This window comes from Panthera uncia, chromosome B4 (genome assembly GCF_023721935.1).
Source record: "Panthera uncia isolate 11264 chromosome B4, Puncia_PCG_1.0, whole genome shotgun sequence".
NCBI classification, from domain to species: Eukaryota; Metazoa; Chordata; class Mammalia; order Carnivora; family Felidae; genus Panthera; species Panthera uncia.
Genome location: NC_064809.1, coordinates 13,800,068 through 13,823,216, shown reverse-complemented (window position 1 = coordinate 13,823,216; position 23,149 = coordinate 13,800,068). Strand labels below are relative to the sequence as shown.

Below are 23,149 nucleotides of genomic sequence, written 5' to 3'. Positions count from 1 at the left end.
TATGACTTCTCTGTAGGGTCCCTTAGCACTTTGTACAACCTCCATTACATCACCTGCTGTGTTTCATACATAATGTGCCCCTCGCTGCTCAGTTCCCACTATATATACTCACTATCAAGACCTGCAGAATTGTTTCTCCTAAATTCATGGTCTTGAGTGAAAGCCCAGGTACCGTGTACCCCACCGTGTACACAAGTCTGTGCAAGAGGCTGTAGGGTGGGCTGTAGGTCCCAGCCATTCTCCTGATAGGATGCCGACTCAGGGTGTTTACGAGCATCGTGCCTGGAGTTTGCCAGTTGCTTGACTGTGGGAGCTGAGGACAAAGGCCAGGATGGGCACTGACATGGGCAGCAGGGCTTCTGGCATATGGTGGGTTCAGCGTTTGCAGTTTGGTTGCTCAGACAGAGTCCAGAGTTCTGCAGCATGTAGGACTCTGTAATGTTACTGTGGCAGAAAGTTCACTGTTGTGGGCCATCAGTCTGGTGTGTGACGGGAGTCTGGTCGGCGTGAGGGAGGCCAGCAGCTCTGTGCGCACAGCGGCCCGTCCTCCCCGGCCTTTGCACATGCACAAATACAACAAAATCCCTTCCCGCCTCTTCCTTTTATTTTTTTTTTTTAATGTTTATTTTTGAGAGAGAGAGAGAGAGTGTGTGAGTGGGGGAAGAACAGAGATAGAGGGAGACACAGAATCTGAAGCAGGCTTCAGGCTCTGAGCTGTCAGCACAGAGCCAGATGTGGGGCTTAAACTTAGGAACTGTGAGATCCTGACATGAGCCAAAGTCTGAGGTTCAACTGACTGAGCCACCCAGACGCGCTCCTGCCTCTTCCTAAAAATTAACTCTTGAGTATCCAGGAGTCCATACTGCTAGGAACAAATGAATGAACGATTGAATGAGTGAGCAAGCGAGCAAGTGAGTGGAGGAGACACATCCCTTATACAGAAGAACCGAAATAAGTGAGGTCACTCTTCTGCTGTCAAGGTCACAAAACCTCCAGCCCCTCACGTATGGGTTGTGGAAAGGAGAAAGTAATTCTACGATTACTTGTTTCATTAGGAGGAACTGAACAAACAGGCAGGTGACAAAGGTCAACATCAATAGCCGTGTTGATAGTACCCTTGATGTGACAAGAATGACACTTTCCTTCTGGGGTCTTCCTCCTTACACCCTTAATCCCAGTCTAACCGTGAGAAAACACTTCACAAACCCAAACTGGGGGCATTCTACAAAATACCCAGCAGTACCCTCAAAACTGTGCCCAGGTCATCAAGAACTAGGAATGTCTGAGACACTGTCACAGCCAAGGGGAGCCTAAGGAAATATGACAACTAGATGTGATGCAACTCCCTCGATGAGGGCCTGGATCGGGAAAGGGACATTAGGGGGCAACTAAAGAATCTGAATAAAGGAGGAGCTTCGGTTAATGACAATGTGTCAGCATTGGTTCATTAATTATAACAAATGTACCAGATTTTGCTACAAGATGCTGGGTAAAAGCTATATGGGAACTATCTCTACTGTCTTTGCAATTTTTCCGTAAATCTAAAACTGTTCTAAAATCACATGTCTTAAAAAAATAAAATAATCCCCAAGGAGGAAGGTAACCGTTGGTGCTGGAGATAGAAGTAAGGTGGTTTTAGAAGGTGATGCCTATTAGCTGAAAATACAAGTTTTATGGGAGAAAATATATGCCATATACCATAATCAAATTTAGGGACTCTTAATACTAGCGGAATATATTCGTCACAGATGTCCTCGATCTCTTTTACTTTGATTTCAGGGAAAATGTATATAAAATTTTAGGTTACTATCGTGAATTTATTGTTTTATGGGCATCAATAAGCAACAGAAGCAAAAGCAGAACCATAATGAATGACTTTGCTAATTGCTATTTCCTTTATTAGTTGGCATTCATTTTTCAGTCTGACATCATATCAGAAGTATTGTTTATTTTTATACGTATTGGGAAAGAGCATGCAAAATAGTGACTGTTCTCCCCAGCAGTTCCAGGTCTGAATCGGAACAAGATGAAATTTGGCTGGTGGTGGGAAGGGTATCTACCAGTTTTAGGATTACGGAACTATTAGCGTTTCCCCCTGTACAAAATCTATTTTTTGCACATGGGAGATCCAGGCATGAGCACTTAGTTCCTATAGCTCTTTATTTTTTTATTTTTTTTAATGTTTTACTTATTCTTGGGAGAGAGAGAGAAACAGAGCATGAGCGAGGGGAGGGGCAGAGAGAGAGAGGGGGACACAGAATCCGAAGCAGACTTCAGGCTCTGAGCTATGCAGGGCTCGAACTCACGAGCCATGAGATCATGACCTGAGCCGAAGTCAGACGCTCAACCGACTGAGCCAGCCAGGGGCCCCTCTATAGCTCTTAAGCTTTCACGATCAGGTCACACTCATCTGAATCAGACCTCAGAGTTAATTGCAAAATGAGTGTTTCCATGAAGACGTTTAATTGGACTTTTTATATAGTCTGCCTGCTAAAAAAAAAAAAAAAAAAGCATGTTGTCTTTTAAGTAGAAGTTTATTTAAAACCATGATAAGTGAGCCATAACAATCTTGAGAGAGGGTTTTTCTTCCCCTCTTTTCCAAAGGCCTTCAGTGTATTTACACTAAAGATACTCCGTGAATACCTTGTTCAGATCCCAGAGGATTCAGTGGTATGAACTATCGTTTAAGAACACTTTGTACTCGCTTCAGGAGCACATATACTAAAATTGGAACGATACAGAGACGATTAGCATGGCCCCTGCACCAGGATGATACACAAATTTGTGAAGTGTTCCATATTGTGGGGCGCCTGGGTGGCTTGGCTGAGCATCTGATTTCAGCTCAGGCCATGATCTCACGGTTTGTGAGTTCGAGCCCCGAGTCAGGTTCTGTGCTGACAGCTCACAGCCTGGAGCCTGTTTTGAATTCTGTGTCTCCCTCTCTCTCTCTGCCACTCTCCCACTCTCTCTCTCTGTCTCTCTCTCCTTCAAAAATAAACACTAAAAAAAAAAAAAAAAAAAAAAAAAAAAAAAAAAAAAAAAAAAAAAAGAACATCAGACAAGTTTCAGGTTTAGTATGAGGCTACAGGTAAAATATCATTTGCTTACATTTTTTCCCTAAAGAATTCATCTTCCAAGAATTTCTGCTGTGGCTCCTTGACACACAGACCTGAATGTTTCTGTATAGAGATTTCATCAAGTAGTCTCCCTGAGGGAAATAGAGTTTATCAGGTCACTCTGGGTTCTAGTGAAAGGTGACAATGTATTAGCTTATTAATAAATCAGTGTTTATTGATAATTTGTTAATAGCCCACACTTCACTGTGTCAAGCATACTTCATGTAACTTTTCTCTCTAAACACTAATAAAAGTCTACACTGCCCCTCTTTTTGCTGGCAGAACCCTGGTTTTGTTCAGGTGTCAGAGTACGTGGGCTCATCCTCAGGGCTGGGGTCACCCTAGTGCAGGACCCCGTTCTGGGGTGTGAAAGCATGTCCCTGTCTGCTTTTGCTTCCTGATAAGTGGAAGGCACCGGGGGGAGAGGGAACCCTGTGGCCCGTTTCCTTCTTTTCTACTTGGACACTGTTGTGACAGCCCGTGCTCCAGTGATGACACTTTTGACTAGGAAGTGACAAAAAGCCAACCCGCTGAGGGTTGAACCTCTGGAAGAAACCCCAGTTTTGGACAACACTGCCGAGCAGCTAAGCCCGGCCGGCCCCTGCTGCCTCCAGACTTCCTGTTCTTTGGGAAATGTAAACCCCTGCTTGTTTAAGCCACCGCTAGCCTAGTGTTCCAGTGTTCGCAGCCAAAAGCCTCCTTAACTGATGCTGCTGTCTTATCCCAGTTCTACATGTGAAAAAGGGAAGACTTCCCCAGGTGGGAACCCCTTTCTTGGGATTGCATGACTCCAAGTGGCAGAACTGGGTCTCGAACACAGATCCGGCCCCCAAACCCTTGGACTTAACCATGAATGGGTGCCTTTCCTCCAAGACAGGGCTTTGAAACTTTCTCAGAGATAGGTCTACCTGGAGCAAACCTGATCATAAATGAAGCTGTTTCCAAAGTGTTTGTGTCTGCCTCCCTTTTCTTTTCTTTTTTAATTTTTTAAATGTTTGTTTATTTTTGAGAGAGAGAGACACACACACACAGTGAGAGTGGGGGAGAGGCAGAGATTGAGGGAGACAGAATCTGAAGCAGGCTACAGGCTCGAGCTGTCAGCACAGAGCCCGCAGGACTCAAACCCAGGAACCGTGAGATCGTGACCTGAGCCGAAATCGGAGGCTTAAGCAACTGAGCCACTCAGGCTCCCCTACTGCCTTCCTTTTCTTTTCTTTTTTTTTTTTTTTTTTAATTTTTTTTTAACGTTTATTTATTTTTGAGACAGAGAGAGACAGAGCATGAATGGGGGAGGGGCAGAGAGACAGGGAGACACAGAATCGGAAACAGGCTCCAGGCTCTGAGCCATCAGCCCAGAGCCTGATGCGGGGCTCAAACTCACGGACCACGAGATCGTGACCTGAGCCGAAGTCGGACGCTTAACCGACCATGCCACCCAGGCGCCCCTGCCTTCCTTTTCTTATAAAACCACCAATCCTATTGGAATAGGACCCCACCCTTAGGACCTCATTGAACCTTAATCACCTTTTAAAGTCCCTAACTCAAAACTACAGTCACGTTGGAGGTTAGGGCTTCAACATAAGAAGGTGAGGATGACACAGATCAGTCTATAGCACACAGCCATACGGTTTCTCTCTTTGGAGAAACCAAAGCTTCGAGAAGTCTCGCCAAGCCCACTGCTGGCAGGTTGTCTCTGAATCTAACACTTTGAAACCCAGCTGTGGTCCTGGCATCCGGACCTAGACCTGTGGAGCACCCCTCCTCAGATTGTTCAGCACTGATTTGAGAACCCCAGGATTTCAGAGCTCAGGGTAGCTAGCTGAGGGTTTGAAAGCATTATCTTCTTAAAGAAAAGTCAGAATTGGGGGGCTTTTATTTCCAGCATTAATTTCCCACCTGGCCCATGGGTGTTGGGCATAGACCTTTAGAGCAGTCGGTCTCAGCTCGTCCCTGGGGAAGACAACATGGTCCATTCAGACAGAACCACGACCAGAGCTCAAGTGCATTGTCAGAGTGGGAAAGTAGATGCGGTCCGGTCAGTCTCCACCATGTTTAGAAAATTTAGTACTGAACAGTGACCCCTAAATCCTTGAATCTGAGAGCCTGTTTCCTATCAAAATGGTTTATAGCCCCCCCCCCACACACACACCCAAGCATTACACAGTATCATTCGGTAGAGAAAATATGTTGGTCATGTGAGTGTCCTACCCATTCACATTTAATCCCATTTTAGTACCTGAAACCCTTTTTCTATAGGGCTGAAAATAACAGCAGGGAACATACAGGATTTCCTTGATTCTGCCCAGACGCTACCATATCATAGGCCCACACTGATTATCAAACACATCCCCGTTTACGAAATATTAAGTGGAGTAGTAAAGCTACACCTTAAAATCAAAGAATACATTGGGCGCAAGTTTTTTCGGTCCACAGAGAATGTCTCTGCACATAGCTGTGCACTCTTGAGAACTCCACGTATTACCTGCCCCACAACCCCAACACTGGCCACTGCTGATTTTCAAGTATCAGGTCAAAAGCTTTTCCCTCTTGCATGTGGAAGGCAGATCTATTTCATGGATAAAACTGCCCTATTTGGTGCTCCTTTTCCTTTCATATTTTGGTGTGTGTGTGTGTGTCTGTCCTTCTGGGTATTGCTCAGCTCAGCCTTGCCTCAGGAGGGATATAGAGAAAAACCAGTGACCCCAGTCAACCTGGGTGACAGATGGTGGCCTTGAACCCTGTAGGCTTCCCTCTCTCTCAGCTCCATTTTTGAGGGTACTGTGCTCTGAATAACATCCTTTTCATTACTGCTCCCTCCTCCCTGAGAATACTGCATTGTTGACTCAGGTATAAATGACAGATTTCACAGTGGTCACTCAGAAGGACCTCTGACACCAGATGCTGTATTAAGTCCCAGTTGTTGAGTAAGAATCTAAGGACACTGGCAGAGAATGAAAGAATTTCTCTGTATTACAAGTCAAGGTAAATAATAGAAGGTTAAATGAGTCAGAAGCTTGAGTCTAGTAGAAGATAAAAATGAACCTAACCTTGATTACCAATCTTAGGAATTTATTCCCACTTTCTCATTCACTTTTTAGTCTGTATCAGAGGGAAAGAAAGCAATACATCTCCATGTACATGCTTTTACGCCACCTTGATGGAAACAAAGATAAAAGTATTGTACTTTCAAGTTGTGATTCAAACAAGTTTAGCATTTTATGTTTCAAATCTCAACATTAGTGCTATATAGGTATATATACATCTTGTAAATGTTAAATGGCTTTTAAAATTTAATTATCTCCTTTGGCCCAAGTTTTGTTTTCCTTCTGTTTGAAAACCCTGATGAGGTACTTTAAGATCATGATTTTTGGTTTTTTGGCAACCAAAAAAAAAAAAAAAAACCCTTTCCATTAAGCAAATAGATTTCTTACAGCAGCATTTTTTAATGTAAGTTTATTCTCTTAAAATTTTTTTCTTTTTCCCTTTTGAGCCCCTTCACCCATTTCTCCCATCCCACCCCTGCTGCCTCCTGAAGTTACCAATCTCTTCTCAGTATGTATGAGCTTGTTTTGTTTGGCCTTTTTGTTTTCATTTTTATTTTTTTAATTTTTAATGTTTAGTTTTCTTGAGAGAGACAGAAACAGAGGGTGAACAGGGGAGGGGCAGAGAGAGAGGGAGACACAGAATCTGAAGCAGGCTTCAGGCTCCGAGCTGTCAGCACAGAGCCCAATGCAGGGGTCGAACCCACGAACCGCAAGATCATGACCTGAGCCAAAATGGGACGCTCAGCTGACTGAGCCACCCAGGTGCCCCTGTTTGTTTATATTTTAGATTCCATGTATAAAAGAGATCATGTGGTATTTGTCTTTCTCTGTCTGACTTATTTCATTTAGCATTACACTCTCAAGGCCCATCCATGTTGCAGATGGCAAGATTTCATTCTTTTTCGTGGCTGAGTAATATTCTCCTGTGTGTATGTGTGCACACGTGTGCGTGTCTTGAATGTTCTATAAATGCATTGCGGCATTTTGTTAAATTTAGTGAGCTGTTCCAACAGAGTATAAATGAAAGTAAGGTTACTTGCTGTGGTAGTAAACCACCAAATGTTTCATAGATTGAACTTTTTGTAAATCAGTTGTTTAAGGTTTAAGAGATGCCAGCCCCAATCTTCTGATTCCTAGAGCAGCCTTGATGCCAGGAGTATTTATCAGCAGTAAGTGGCGAGCCAGGAGGTGATCGTGTCTCCTCTTTGATCACAAGACCAACTTCTAAAATCCAAGGTCAGAGGACATTTTCCATTTTTCTAGAGCTCTATTTCTCATTAAAAAGGGGAGGGGCTGCCGAAGAACCTTATTGCTGTTAAACCACTCCTCAAAAAGGTTCTGTAAAGAGAAACCTTAGTTTCACTGAAGCCAGAATAACAGAGTTGTAACATCTGGGTGAGTTTGTCTGTAGTGCCACGTTTAGGATTGGGAACACAAAGGAAAATCAGGAGCTGTAGGTCTGGGAGGAGGAATTCTGTGGCACAAGGTCTTTGGATGTTCCAGAGGCACATCTGAAAACTGGGCTAGTGAATCCGGTAGGAAGGCTGATGCCGACACCTTGAATGTTGAAATGGATCCCCAGGGAGCAGGGAAACAGTGACCAGGAGGTTGAGAAGCTATAGGGGAGAGAGTTTTAAAAGCATGAGTGGCCCCTGATCCCAGACCCCAGGAGCAGAGAGCCCCAGAGTGACACTGAATGGACAGATGTCCCCAGGACCCAGGGGTTAGGTGGGGTTAGGGGTGGTAAGAAGAGCAGCTGGGGGCTGCTGGGAGCAACGTTAGATGGTGACACGCAGCCTATCTCGTGGCGTCAGTGACGATAAAGTGAAAGCTGCTGTATGTGCATGAGGTCTGTGCTCAGCTCTGTGCTGGGGGTGTTGAGCAAGGTGGGGGGGTGTTGATCAGCTTGTTAGGACACCCCTTAATAGATCCTGTTCACCTTTTCTTACTGTAAGCGCCCCAAGATCGCAAAGTGATTCCAAACTGTTCCTTCCTACCTAGACCCCGACCCAGGCAAATTAGCTGAAATTCATTGCTCTAAGCTGATCTGTTCCTCAGATGAACTTTGAGGAGACTTGTCAAGGAGATCAGGAGGAGGGAACAGACGGTGTCAGATCGTAGAGGATAAGCGAATAGAGCAGCTGGAATGCTCTGGACCTTCTGCAAGCCTGGGCCCTGAGTCCCTGGGACTTGATTTGTGTTCGAAAGCCTACATCTATGAGTTTGTTAATGACACTAGTTATTTCAGGTTGGTAAGTCCCGTCTAGCTCATGAAGACGTTGTACTTGAATCACCACTGCCACGCGGTAAGATTGGAAAACCCTTTACGTATATATCATGCAAAAGAGAGCCTTGGACAAGCAGCCCTCCTATCAGAATCTGCCCTTCTGTGGAAGAATGTGGCCCTATCTCTGCTGGAGGCAAACTGGCATTGGGAAGTATAAAAACTCTCTGGCTTAAAAGAGAGGAGGAGTAAAAGAGGAACTGCTGGGCATCACTGACTTTGAGGAAATTCCAGGTAAACTAAATATTATTTCTCATGCCCTAGAAAGGAAAATACCAGATCGATGCTTGGTTATGTCTCTAAGAAGTCGAGTTTAAAATACAAATGCCTCGGGGCGCCTGGGTGGCTCAGTCGGTTGGGCGTCCAACTTCGGCTCAGGTCACGATCTCACGGTCCATGAGTTCGAGCCCCGCGTCGGGCTCTGGGCTGATGGCTCAGAGCCTGGAGCCTGCTTCCGATTCTGTGTCTCCCTCTCTCTCTGCCCCTCCCCCGTTCATGCTCTGTCTCTCTCTGTCTCAAAAATAAATAAACATTAAAAAAAAAATTTTTAATACAAATGCCTCTAAATGCTAGTACTAGTTTTTAAGTTTTCTGGATAATTACACTTGAGTTCTTAAGTCTTAACTGTGTTTTTTAAAAATATAAAATCAGTGCTGTTTTCAGCACATAGGAGCATATATTTGGTTTTTGCACATGGGATATTCCCAGTAATTTCCAACCAAAGCTTTGTGCCCGAAGTGGGTAAGACATGGCTGTAGAAGCTGGGAGTGTGGTGGAGTGTGTTTCTAGAGCTAACTTAAAATATTTAGGGGCGCCTGGGTGGCTCAGTTGGTTAAGACTCGGACTTTGGCTCAGGTCATGATTTTGCAACTCATGAGTTCAAGCCCTACATACAGCTCTCTGCTGTCAGCTCTGAGCCCACTTCAGATCCTCTGTCACCCTCTCTGCCTGTCCCCCACTCGAGCATGCTCGAAATAAACAAAATAAACATTAAGAAAAAAAATTTTAATTAAAAAAATATATTAAGATGTTGGTCATTCCATTCTTAGATTGTCCTTTTCTCTTATACAATGTACAAAGATTTCTCTGGTGTCTGCCTGCTCACTGTGATAGGCAGAAGATCCTTGTAGAACCGGGAAGGACAGGGTGATAGATATGGTGGAAAGTCCTTTGGAGTTGAGTTAGAAGACCAGAATCTTCCATCTCCTGGCTTTTTATTCCTGTGAACTTGAGGAAGGTGCTCAACTTTTGCAGACCTCAGTTCCCTCCCTTGCAGCACAGGGCTGACCACACCTCCCGGGCACCTGGGATGGTGCCACGTTCCATTGAGATCATGCGTGTGCGAGCATGCTATAGAGGCTTCGCATGCCAACACGGTTCTTCTTAATGAGTGCTTCTGGGACAGTGGTGGAGAAGGTTCATAAAAGACTGCCTGTGGGTGGCATTCACGTGCGTGCCAGAAGGAATTTACTAAAAAGCTTTTGATTGGTAGCCTGCTTTTGTTTACTGTTTAGGGTGATCTGATTAATAATGGCTGAAAGAAGTCTTCGTGCTAATCTGTGGAATCTGAATATCTGTCGCGTCTCTTCCCTTCACTATATACATAGACGCCTTTCTCCTTTTTCCTCTTTCATTCCCTTTTGCCCTTCCGTCGCTCTTGAAGATGGTTTTGCATAACTGTAAAAGTATTAGGGAATCGTGATCTTGACAATATAGTGAAATAATTCAGTCCGGAATAGACCGAAGCTTATTGTTGATATCAGCTGTCTCGGAGGAGGAAAATATTCACCAAGCAAATTAAACCACTCGTCAGTGTTCAGCCACCTGCGGTGCTGTCCTATGCGGTAAAGAAAATGCTTTTCTTAAATGCCTCCTGCAACAGGACTTCTTCAGGTTACAAGTGAAAAGAAACGCAACTCAAGGGCGCCTGGGTGGCTCAGTCGATTAAGCGTTCAACTTTGGCTTAGGTCATGATCTCCGGGTTCGCGAGTTCAAGCCCCGCATGGGGCTTTGTGCTGTCAGCATGGAGCCCGCTTTGGATCCTCTGTCCCCCTCTCTCTGCCCCTCCTCTGCTTGTTCTCTCTCTTTCTCTCTCCCTCCCTCCCTCCCTCCCTCTCTCAAAAATAAATAAACATTAAAAAGAAAGAAGCACAACTTAAGGCTGGCTTCAGCAATGAACGGAGGATCGCTTTATGAAACTAGAAAACCGAAAGGCACAGTGCTGGGGCCGCCAGATACTGATCTGTCTTAGCAATGCCACTGAACATCCTGGTTTCTTTTCTCCACCTGCTTTGCTTTTCTTGGTGTCAACCTGATTCTAAGGATCTCCCCTTGGGATCCTGCATGTGGCTTCTGGTGGGTCATAGCACCATCTGCACCACTGTCCCCAGCATCTCCAGAAGAAGCTCTGTCATTCGTGCTTACTGCTTCTGCTCAGGTCATGTGCCCAGGACAGAAATCGTGGGGGAGGAGAAGGGAAATGGGCTCTGCCAGTTGCCATAATCCGGATCATGGGTCTCAGCCCTGGAGCCAAATAGAATCTCCACAGGATGTTGGGGACTCCCCGTCAACAGAGGTGTCCCTGCATTCCTTACCTATTCATTACGGATAGTTGGTCAGGATTTCTGTTGATAAACTCTTCATTATTAGTTCAAGTTAGTATATGTATTTTAAACTCGGAAATGAGTGTCTGTAAAAAATACACATGTGCGCTCACACACACACACACACACGCACACACTGCACTTGGTTTTTTACATTGCTCTGTGCCCTCTAACCAGATTCTCAGCCTTTCTGCCCACGTCATGCTCAAGGGTTTCCTTTCACCTGCGGTTGTAGCAGAATCTGGGCCACGGCCACAACCACGGGGACTTGCTGCTGCCGTGGCTTTGCCAGGGCTTCCTATTTATTGTGTGACCGAGGATGGATTACTTAACCTCTGAGCCACAGGTTCTTTGTGAATTTTGTCCTCTTTACAAGGTTGTTTTGAATATTTTCTGAGCTGCAAGGACATGTGGTTTCTGATCTCCACCCTGATAAGTCAGAGGCCAAGTGCACTTCTGCCCTGGGGATGTCAGCTTCGGTAGATGCTAGAACCGCATATGGAGACTCTTGCCAAGATCTGAGCTGTCTGAACAACAGGTTGCCAAATCTCTGGGGCTGGGTAGGGATTGGAGACAAAAATCGGTGAGGAAATCAAGGCAGCCAATGAAGGTAGAGTGATCACCTCGACCCAGCAGAGGCAGCCAGACTCCTATACTGCCACAGCCCAAGGAGACTGGAGCTCAGGCTAATTCTGATCCAGGAGCGGGTGGGGTATGAAGAGGGGCAGCTCCAGCCTTTCTCACGGGGTATCGCCGTTCCCATACTTAGAGCGTTACACTTCAGGGAACCTGCCTACTCCTGTTCAGAATATCCCAGTTTCTGATGAAAACCAATACGGTAAAACCTTGGTTTGCGAGCATAATTCATTCCGGAAACAGGTTTGTAATCCAAAGCACTCATATATCAAAGCGATTTTCCCCGTAAAAAGTAATAGAAACTCAGATGATTCATTCCACAACCCAAAAACATTCACATAAAAGTGATTACAGTACTGTACTATAATACAAAATCATAAAGAAAATACAAAATATAAAGAAAAATCAACAACCTGCACTTACCTTTGAAAACCTTCATGGCTGTTGTGAGGGAGACAAGAGAGCAGAGGGTTATTGTGTAGGACAACTTTCACTATCACTAACGGAATCACTGCTGTCTACTAGCTCAACGGAATCTTTTTCTTTTCGCGCAACTTTAACGAGGAACCTGTCCAATGACACTTGCTTTTGCCTCCTTTTGAAGATTTCGTGGAAACGTGACATTGCGTTGTCATTAAACAGATTCATCGTTTGTGCTGCTAGAACCTCATTCGGGTGATGCTTTTCTACAAAATTTGCACCATTTCCCACGTTTTACACCTCTCCCTAATCTCATTTGAAGCGAGGGATTCCTGCATCTTTTGTACTCCTCCTCTGCAGACGAGATACAGATGTAGACTTCTTATAAAACCTTGAAATTTCGGCCACTCGCATCCCTCGATCGTGCTTCTCGATTTCCTTCTTAACTTCCACCATAATCATCTCCTTCTTCTTAGCGCCTTTCTTTTCAACCTTTTTCTGCATGGGGGCCATTGTATATGCTCGCACGGATGTTGACTACAGTACTAATAAACTTGTCATATACCATATTTAATGTAACTGGCAATAAGGCAGCACAGGAAAGGGTGTATATCTGCAGGCAGCCTGACCTAGAATGAAGCAAAGCATTCCTAAGCCTCCTCTTGTAGAGAAAAGCAAAGGACTGTCCCTCGGTGCTTTGGAGTGACAAAAAACACACTACTGCCAGTTGTGGGCGCCTTCCGACGTTCTGAAAAATCACTGATTTCTGCCAGACACTGCGGCCTGAGACGGAGCATCCAAGCATGGGAGACAATCACCCACAATCCTGCAGTGAGAGAGAGAGAGAGAGAACCATTGGCTCATTGCGACCATGTGACATCTGGCGTCATGTACTACTCATATTGCAAGACATCGCTCGTTTATCAAGTTAAAATTTATTAGAAATGTCTGCTTGTCTTGTGGAACACTCGCAGAACAAGTTAATCACCATCAAAGGTTTTACTGTAATGTAAAATTTATTTTTAAAAAGATTTTTTCTTATAGGTTATGAAAGTACTGATAGATTTAAGCAACGAGACAAGTTTCCCTACTAAGATAGAATGTCCAATTAAGTAATCTTTGCTATCCTCATAGAAATAATAATAGTAGCTAAGAGCTGGTAAGCACTCAGCACATGGCAGGCCCTGTTCTAAGCATTGTGTGTGCATGGACTTGATATTCCCCTAACACCTGTGAGGTAAGTGGTCTGGGACAGATAGGTAGCGGCCTCCAGGCTATTTAGCTAGCAAGGAGCAAAGCTGGGAACTAAACCCATCTCTTCTGGTTCCAGAGTCTTTGACCAGCACCCCACACCACTTCCTAGTGATTTGATCTCCGTTAATTTTGTGTTTCAGGGGAACGCTTCATCTGAAATTTACAGCTCGTATCGATTTTTGATGGGTACTCGAGGGAAGAGGGAGACAGTTAATCGTTTCGAATACATTGTTGCCACATTTTAGTGGTGAAAAACCACCAGGTGTGGCTGTGTCCTCCTGCCCCCAAAAAACCAAGAAGAGCTAGAAGCTGTCACTCCCACCAGAGGTAGCCATGTGAGACTTATTTTTAATTACTCACTGAGCCTATTTCAACAAACCAACTGTGAACACAGTAGTGGGTTACAGGAGAGGCAGGGGGAAGACACAGGACTCCAGTGGATATATACAAGGTTGTTCACAGAACATAAAATAGAAGAATCTCAACTTTTGCAACTGATAAATCAGAGGACACTTAGAGTGAAAGGCGATTCTTTCTTTTACTGAACAGTTCATCGTAGATTTCCTCATCCTGGGTGCCCTCCGAGTGCTTACAGGGAGGATGTGACCTGGATGTGCTTCATCTGCATGAGGTTGAAGACAGAAACATAGTTTATAAGTAGGAGTCTGAGGTAATAATGGTTTAAAACTGAATATGAGAAGAGAGAATGATGGGATTGTCCAAGCAATTTCTCTTTACCTTTTAGGACTCATCTTCAAGTGGGTCAGAGTAAAACAGCACTTACCCTCGGTCGTCACATGCCGCATCCGCCCCTGCCGTTCCCGCAGAGGTGGCATTTTGGCCCAGTCAGGAGGGAAGGTGAGCATGTGCTTTGGAGACAAAGAAATAGGTTCTGAGTTCTGAGGTTTCGCAAGTCTTAAAGCCTAATTCTGGGGCTGCCTGGGTGGCTCAGTCAGTTAAGCATCCGACTTGATTTCAGCTCAGGTCATGATCTTGCAGTTCATGGGTTGGAGCCCCAATCGGGCTCTGTGCTAAACAGCTTGGAGCCTGGAACCTGCTTCAGATTCTGTGTCTCCCTCTCTCTCTGCCCCTCCCCTGCTCACACTCTGCCTCTCTCTCTCTCAAAGATAAATAAACATTTAAAAAAAAAAAAAAAGCTTGGGCACCTGGGTGGCTCAGTCGGTTAAACGTCTGACTTCGGCTCAGGTCATGATCTCATGGTTTTTGAGTTCGAGCCCCACATCAGGCTCTGTGCTGATGGCTCGGAGCCTGGAGCCTGCTTCAGATTCCGTGCCTCCCTCTCTCTCTGCCCCTCCCCCTCTCATGCTCTGTCTCTCTCTCTCTCGAAATAAAGCTTAAAAAAAATAGAACTAAAAAAGCTTAATTCTGCCAGAGAACACAGCAAGCTTTAAGAAACCCAGAGTCCCAGCAGAACAGAAGCAGACTGGAGGAGAGTTAGAGGCATAGCACGTGACACATCTGTCTAATGATCCGTAACTACCAGGAGTCAAGTGGGTAGAACCCGAGCATAGATCAGAAGTGGCTGAGGTGCACAGTGTCAGGGGCAGAAGGGCCTGGAGGCAGGGGGCAGAGAGGGTGGAACTGAGCCAGGCCTGGACGGGTGGTGGGGTTTGGGCGGACAGAGCTGAGAGGAGAGGCCGGGAGAAGGGCTGGGGCGAAGGCACAGCCGCATGCCGGGGACAGTCAGGGGTCTGAAGTAGGGTTGGAAGGATGGGGTACAAGAGAGGAGCCGGGATGAGGCTGGCTGGGTCTGTGAGCCACAAGATGCAGCTGAGATGCACAAGCCCAGTTAACTGCTGCCCCCACGGACAAGTCTGGAGCAGAAAGGCGAGCTGCTAAGACCTCTTAAAAGAAAGAGGCATTTACCTTAGGAGGCAGGTGGTTGTCCTCCGCTTACCTGGAGGCGGAGCTGGGTGTCGTGAGCACTCCAGGCACCCACACGTGGAACGCGGGCTTGGTGCCGTGCACGGCTGGTGGGTGCAGGGCCAGCGGGTGCACGGTTAGCAGATGCACGGCCGGCGGACCCCCCGAGCCTGCCACACAGCCCTGCCCTGGATGCCGAGGGCTTGTTTAGAGACGTCCTCTCTCCCATTGGCATCGCCAGTTCTTGCTGGCCGGTAGCTGATTTTCATTCAAGATTCCATTAGCCACAGAAGCGCAGAAGGAAAGTTCCCTTTCTGTGAGACTGAAGCTCTGGAAAGATTCGGCTAAGGCCAGCCACTGAAGAAAGTTGTGGATGGAATAACAGCCCTAAGAGTGGAAGGTCGTCAGGGGCCGGAAGGATTCGGCGGCGGGTTGCTTTTCAGGTGTGAACTCTTCAGGTTCTCTCTGCGGTTAAAATGAAACCGGAAATCGCCGACCGTGCCCTCTGTGTGTAGACTTTGCAAGAAAGGTGCCGCGGACTGCATCAGAGAAGGAGGACAGGGGAGGAGAGCGCCTGTGACTCAGATGTACCCGGCTTGCTCCTGCCACTTACGGGTCATCAGCCCCTGTGTGTGCTGTGCCCCTGCCGTGTCTCCGGTCTTAGTGCTTTCGTCGCTCTTCCATTTTGTTCTGGGTCCTCGGGGAGGGGGGGGGGGGGGGGGGGGGGGGGGGGGGAGGCATCAGTACAGATGCTTCTGCTCAGAGAGTGACTACAAGCGGGAGGGCCTCTAGTTAGCCCAGGTTGCTCTGCCTGCGATTTGTTATTAAACCCGTGACGAAATCATGCTTCCTATCATGACAGCACGGATCCGGATGGGCTGGTTCGGGGTTTTTTTTGTGTGTGTTTTTTTTCGTGGGCTCTTTTCTCTCAGCCTTGCATCTGAGGCTCGAAGAGACACCGGCGGTTAAGTAGATGTTCAGATCGTCACTAGGAGACTTCTTCGCCGTTCCGCGGGTAGATGTGTGTGACGTGAGTCAAACCACCACTGGAAACAGACAGTGAGTCCGAGCCGGGCATGCGTGATAGACGGATAGTGCATGAGGCCGCCCGAAATGTTTTAGCGCCCGGCAGAGATGGTGATTGCCAGAGATACGATTAAATGTGGAATATTAGCATTATGTTATGCCCTGGGAATAAAATACATTCGATGGCGATATATAAAGAATGTTTCCCCCAAGGAGGATAAGAGGGTGAACCTCTTAAAAAATGTATCCTCAGATGGGCGCCTGGGTGGTTCAGTCGGTTAAGTGTCCAGCTTCAGCTCAGGTCACAACCTCGTGGTTCGTGAGTTCGAGCCCCGCATCGGGCTCTGTGCTGAGAGCTCAGAGCCTGGAGCCTGCTTCGAATTCTGTGTCTTCCCCTCTCTTCCCTCCCCCACTCATTCTCTGTCTCTGTCTCTCTCTCAAAAATAAATAAACATTTGGGGCGCCTGGGTGGCTCAGTCAGTTGAGCGTCTGACTTTGGCTCAGGTCATGATCTCAGGGCTGGTGGGTTCGAGCCCTGCGTCAGGCTCTGTGCTGACAGCTTGGAGCCTGCTTCCGATTCTGTGTCTCCCTTTCTCTCTGCTCCTAACCCACTCGCATTCTGTCTCTGTCTCTCTCAAAAATAAATAAACATTAACAAAAATTTTTTAAAAGATAAACATTAAAAAAAAGTTTCTTTAGTGTATCCTTGGAGGACTGGGGGAGGATCTGGGCTGCACGGGGATGGTCTCCCATGCCTGCTTGCGTGGACTGCCTCTCTACTTAAATAACTTCATCTTCCCTGAAGAAGAGATGGAGAAGAGAAGGAGTGGGGTCTCAGTTGGGCATGGGCCAAGTCGCTGCCTGGGCGTTAAACTCCCTGTTAATCAAATCAGACATGATGCATGCCAGTTTCCATCTCGAATATTGCACATTTTGGGGTGGAGATTGGGACTCAGGTTTATCTTGCAGTCACTCATTTCACTGGCCACCTATTTATGAGTTTCAAGAATTCTAACTAAAAGTTATGTGGTGGCACTCTTGGAAAACTGATTAACCACCAGCCCTCTCGTTTTTGATGCCCCACTTTGAATTGGTTTCCACTCTCTGTGGATTTTTTCACCATGGTGTATTTTTAGTGGTACTGAATGTAGAAGCTTTTCCTGGCAAGTAGATAGATACTGGTTTTAAAGTGTTTGCACTGGGGGTGCCTGGCTGGCTCAGTCAGTACAGCATAGGACTCTTTTTTTTTTTTTTTCTTTTTTTAAGTATTTATTTTGGGAGAGAGACAGCGCAAGTGGAGTAAGGACAGAGAGAGAGGAGAGAGAGAATCCCAAGCAGGCCCCGCAATGTCAGCGCAGAGCCTGATGCAGGGCTCGAACTCATGAACTGTCAGATCATGACCTAAGCCAAAACCAAGAGTTGAAGGCTTAACCAACGAGCCACTCAGGTGCCCCAAGCATAGGACTCTTGATCCCAGGGTCATGAGTTCAGGCCCCACATTGGGCGTGAGCCTACAGAAAGGAAGAAAGTAAGGAAGGGAGGAAAAGAAGAAGAGAGAAAGGAAGGAGGGGGAGGAGGAAAGGAAGGAAGGAAGGAAGGAAGGAAGGAAGGAAGAGTTTGCACTGTGTTTAAAGATTTTTATAATTGTTGAAACTAGACAAGATGCTGAATCACACTGGAATCCTAATACCGTGTTCTTTTCTCCCAACTATATTATCCCCCACTTACTTTAAGTAAAATCACAACATGTAGGGTAGAAGATACTGTGGTTCCTTTGACAAGATTATATTGATTGTGGAGGTATATGCTTTGGGTTATTTTAGCCTGATACTGTTATGCATCTGAATCCTATGGTTTGCTCTCTTTTTTCTAATTCTCTCTGACCCACCAAATAAATTTATGATTATAAGTTGGCTTCTTGGACACCTGGGTGGCTCAGTTGGTTGAGCGTCCAACTCTTGGTTTCAGCTCAGGTCACGATCTCACGGCTCCATGCGTTCAAGCCCCACAGTCAGGCTCTTCACTGGGAGTGCGGACCTTCCTGGTATTCTCTGTCTCTCCCTCTCTCTCTCTCTGCCCCTCCCCCACTTGTGCTGTCTCTGTGTCTCTCAAAATGAATACATAAACTTAAAACAAACTAAGTTGGTTTCTTGGGCTGGCCTAGCTTTCAGGGGAGAGAAGGTACCACTTATCCAATGAGAGTATTGCCATCTTATAGAGAGGTAGTAGTACTTCCTACTGCAAAGGAAGACTTTGGCATTTTGTTTCCATACTTCAGTCCGTCAGCCTGGTAAAGGTGAGTCCATCTGGGCGCGGGGTCTCCGCCAGGGCTGTAGGCCAGACCTGGACACTGACACGCATTTCCCAGGATGACCCCAGTCCATGAGACTGCTTACTGGGCAGCTTATTTGCTACTCCTGGAAGAGCTCTGTCATCCTCACGCTTCTCATTTGAAACATTAATAGTTTCTATTAAACAGTTTGGGTAACGGATTAACAGTGTCAACTAAGGATCAGCGCATTTGAATGAATGCTGCCTCCTATTGGCGGTAACTTAAAGGGAATCAGCCATATCTCCACCAGGGAAAAGTCAGGTGCGTGGAATAGCTTTCACCTCAAAGCTATCTCCTTTAAATCCACAGTTTATGTTATCTAACAGGGGTGGAACGTGATACAAAAAAAAAAAAAATTAAAAGAAGAATCATCTTTTTTCTTTAATGCTCTTAAATAAGACTAGTCTGAGTGTTGGAAAGCATTCTGGAAAAGAAAACCTGGTAGCGAACCAAATAGAAATCTCTTGGCAGCTGACTCCCTCTCTCCAGATGTATTCAGTTATTGAACAGCTGTCAAAGAAAGCAAAGCATTATTTGTCCATTTAGAACAATTTCAGAAAGCTCTCTTTAACCCCCAGTGGTATTTTTCTGCAGCCTTCTAATCTCTGCGAAGGTTTTAAAAGATCTAACAACCCATGCTTGTATCAGGCCTGAGGTTACCACTGGAGCATAAAGAGAAGCAGTTAGTGTTCATGGGAAAGGAATTATAACCGCTAGAGTTTTTAGTTCCTGCAAAATTTTGCACCATGGCACATAAACATATATAGCTGTGTTGGCTCGGGGTCAACAACAATATCTACTCTTTGTTTCTCCACTATATGATAAATAAGGTAAGATAAAAATCAGAGCTCTATGTATTCCTCGCATAACTATGGAGCTGGAAACAACTATCTGGTCAACTTCTGTTCTAAACATTTCATCTTACAGTGGGACTGAGTCTGTGTAGTTTTATGAGCTCATAATGATACAAAATACAGTCAACATGATCTTTCTTTTTGACTTGAAGTACAAACCGTTCAGATTTTGAAGCATCAACTTTTTTCTCTCTCTCTCTCTCTCGGTTTTCGTTAAAGTGGGTTTCTGGCTGGGAATGCTGGTATTTGACTATATTGAGATTTTAGACTTAGAGAAATGCAAAATGTTTGTGTTTGGGTTTCCCTTTGTGGTTTCATGGTTGCCCCAAAAAAGTATTTTAAGTGAAAGTTGTATAAAATTATACAACTATTTGACTGTGAAACTGGGTTATAGTTTTAGTGGGGAAAAATTTTAAAACAAACCTAGCTTCTAAAGGCTCGAGGCTGAAACCGTGGCTTTCTCAGTGTGCAGTGTTAGTTAAGGTGACACGGAGAAGTGCCCTTTTAGGAACGTGAGTGAAGAGTTTGTGTCTTAAGATGCCTGGACACAAGTGAGGGTTTATTTTCATTAAAAATCACAGCCGGGTTTCCTCCGGAGTTCCAGATCACCCTCCTTTTCCTAAGCAGAAACTGTCATACAGGAAAATTGTATGAGTTACCTTATCATTTATTGAAAGCATTTAGTATTATATTTTGAGTATTTAAAAAGGGTATATATTATCTGGATTACCTTTGCAAAATAGCAAACTTGAACATGTAAGGAAATTCTTTTGTATGGTGGCCACAAAATTATTAAATGTAAAATAAATCATCGCGATGCCGACAGTGATGTGGCTTTGAATGCCAACATCAACAGAAAACTCTGCTCACAGGGGCGCCTGGGTGGCTCAGTCGGTTAAACGTCCGACTTCAGCTCAGGTCATGATCTCACGGTTCGTGAGTTCGAGCCCCGCGTCAGGCTCTGTGCTGACAGCTCAGAGCCTGGAGCCTGCTTCAGATTCTGTGTCTTCCTCTCTCTCTGACCCTCCCTCGTCCATGCTCTGTCTCTCTCTGTCTCAAAAATAAATAAACATTTAAAAAAAAAAAAAAACTCTGCTTACACACCACCACCGTTAAACTCACTTTTCACATACATTATCTAGAAACTGTTTGATTTAGACAAGTTCATTAGACATTGGCTGAATTGCCTGCACACTTCATAACTTTCAGTGATCATTTTCAGTACATCCCACGTGTATCATTGTATTCTAACTACTTAGCTGGGACTAGCAGATGACGATTTCTTATGGGCGTAATTGCTGTATGGTCTAAAATGGTCTAATATAAAAAGTGGAAGTATTTTCACCTGCTGTTTTCATTTCTTTAATTAAAAGGCTACAGATGGTGAAGAGTGTTATTAAAAATTGTTGTACCTGTCCTGTGCCTGCCTTGAGTGCGTGGATTAAGGGATTGTTTTTGCTTTGGTTGGTTTTCTCCACTCCCACTCTACTTTTTTAAAAAAGATTTCTTCCCCATATGTGTCCAAAATCCCTGACCGTGTCTTAATTTTTCATGAGGGAGGAGGGACGAGTCTCTTTACTCTGGCAGTGACCACGGGCTTCCTGTTGGAATGACCAGGTGAGAGGAAAGAGAGACAGAGATTCTGTGACTCCGCTCTATGTATATGCCATCCACAGGCTTGGATGTGGAAATGAGCACTTGCGCTGTACCTCCAGATGTCTCTTCACTGTCCTCCTGAGCCCAGACATGATGCCACACGTCACCCCTCCTGGTTGTTCTCTGAACACCTTGATGGTCTTTGTGACAGCAAAGCGCAGGGAGGAGCAGATGTCTCGCCGAAGACCACGTGATTTGTGTTTCTCTCCCTTTGTTTCCTCTGAAGCCTTTACCCTTCATGAACCACTGAGAGGCTTCTGAATTTCCCTCTTGTGGCTGACAAAATCAGATGTCACGCCATTCCCAGGTATGGTTTGGGACTGCTTCAGCTTGAGCAATAGAGACAGTACAGGCGTGATCCCCAAATAGTTGGGGTTTCTGCACCCCCGGTATGGTCCAGGGTGCTGTGCTCCCACATCAGCCACAATGCAGATCCCCGGAGAGTCTCAAAGGGATGGGAAAAGGATTAAGACGTTAAGCACACTCAAAGGATCTGAAGGAGATAAAACTAAGCACACTCTTCCACAGGAACAGTAAGACTGCATATGCCTCAAAACTACTAAGCCAAGTTGACATTCTGCAGCCCCTGGGAGAAACCAGTTTCAACGCTTGACAGGGCACTTGACCAGAAATTCCCATCCCCTAGGGCCCAAGGGGGAGCATCTTGGGTGACACGGGCTGCATGGAAGAAGGTGAGTGGATTTCTCTGCAAGAGGCTGGAGTTAACTGCCTTCTCTCTGTTTCATCCTGCTACCCAGAGATAGGCACTCAGTTCTTGACCCTTCTCCATGTGGCTGTGGGACTTGGTCACCGATATGAGTAGCTGCTCTCATCCCAGGAGGGCCGAGCTGAGCCCCAGCTCCTCCTGATCCTTTTCCTCTTCCAGACTCATTTGCTCTGGGCATTCCCGGGGAGGAGTCCCCAGCTCCCAGCATCCTCCCTAACAACCAGTATAATCATGTCACTTCCTGGAAAGTTCCAGTGCCCCACCACTGATATCATTGGCTTGCGCACCTCTTTGATTGTATACCCCTGGCAGCAAAATGGAGCATGTGCCCCTGACCTGTGTGTATTTACTTATAAATGATGTCGTATGTCTCTGTATAAACCGTTCCTACAACCGGGTTTCTTTTTTTTAGATTGAAATGTATGGAAGTGGTTTTCATGTTGCCCTTTAGTGACCATTGGCTTACAGGAGAACCAGACCTTGTCGATGGCATTAGGATCCTCTGTTGCTGACTGCTGCCCCACCTCCCTGGCCACACGGTTTCGCTTTGCCATCTGTCTCCAGATAGTCCACGTGGCCCCCGCTCAGGCCTTCCCGGCCCTGCCTGTCAGGCCCCATCTCCACACCTTTCTTTGTCCACACGCTGCATTTTGTCCTCTGTCCGCATCCTTGAACCTTAAGGGCCTGTTTTTCTGCCCTATACAACTGTCGACACCTTCTGATTCCTCGCCAGCTCCCCCAGCAGGTATCTGTTTAGACAACACTCCCGCTAGACCCCAAGGATTTCAGACGTTGGTTGGATGTTTGTGTCACCCAAACCTGCTTCAGAACCCAGATGGACAGACCCTCATTTCTTTTACATCGTGTCAGAGAATACACGAGTGTGTCTATGAAATAAAAAGTAGAATTGCCTGTCGAAAAGTACATGCACTTGTGACTTGGATGGATGTTGCCAGATTGCCCTCGGAGGGGTTGTGCTAATTCACGTTTCCACCAGGAATGAGTGTTCAGTGGCCATTTCAACACAGTTACACCAACACAGCGTGTCATCAAACTGCCATTTTTGCCAGTCAGATCGGTAAACAAAAGTGGTACCAGACAGATGTAGCTCTTCCCGTGACTCTGCTTAAACCTTCGCCCTTGTTGAGGATTGGAAAAGCAAGTTACTGTGTCTTAAGAGTAAAAAGGGCCCGTGTGGGTGGAGTTTCCCTCCTGTATCAGTCACTAAGTCAGCTTCTGGAAAGCTGGTCCTAAAAGCTGGGATGGCTTCTCAGAATTAGGAGACCCAAACGCAGGGCACCACCGACAGAGAT

At 45.8% G+C, this 23,149-nt stretch overlaps 1 protein-coding gene and 1 non-coding gene across 2 annotated transcripts in view; both read left to right on the top strand.

The window, feature by feature from the left end:
- FAM171A1 (family with sequence similarity 171 member A1) overlaps nt 1–23,149 on the top strand; it is a 134,147-nt gene that overhangs the window by 24,138 nt on the left and 86,860 nt on the right. The window lies entirely within an intron of this gene.
- Nucleotides 2,698–2,804, top strand: LOC125920480 (U6 spliceosomal RNA). The gene has a single exon (XR_007457072.1). It is a non-coding gene; the product is annotated as a U6 spliceosomal RNA (small nuclear RNA).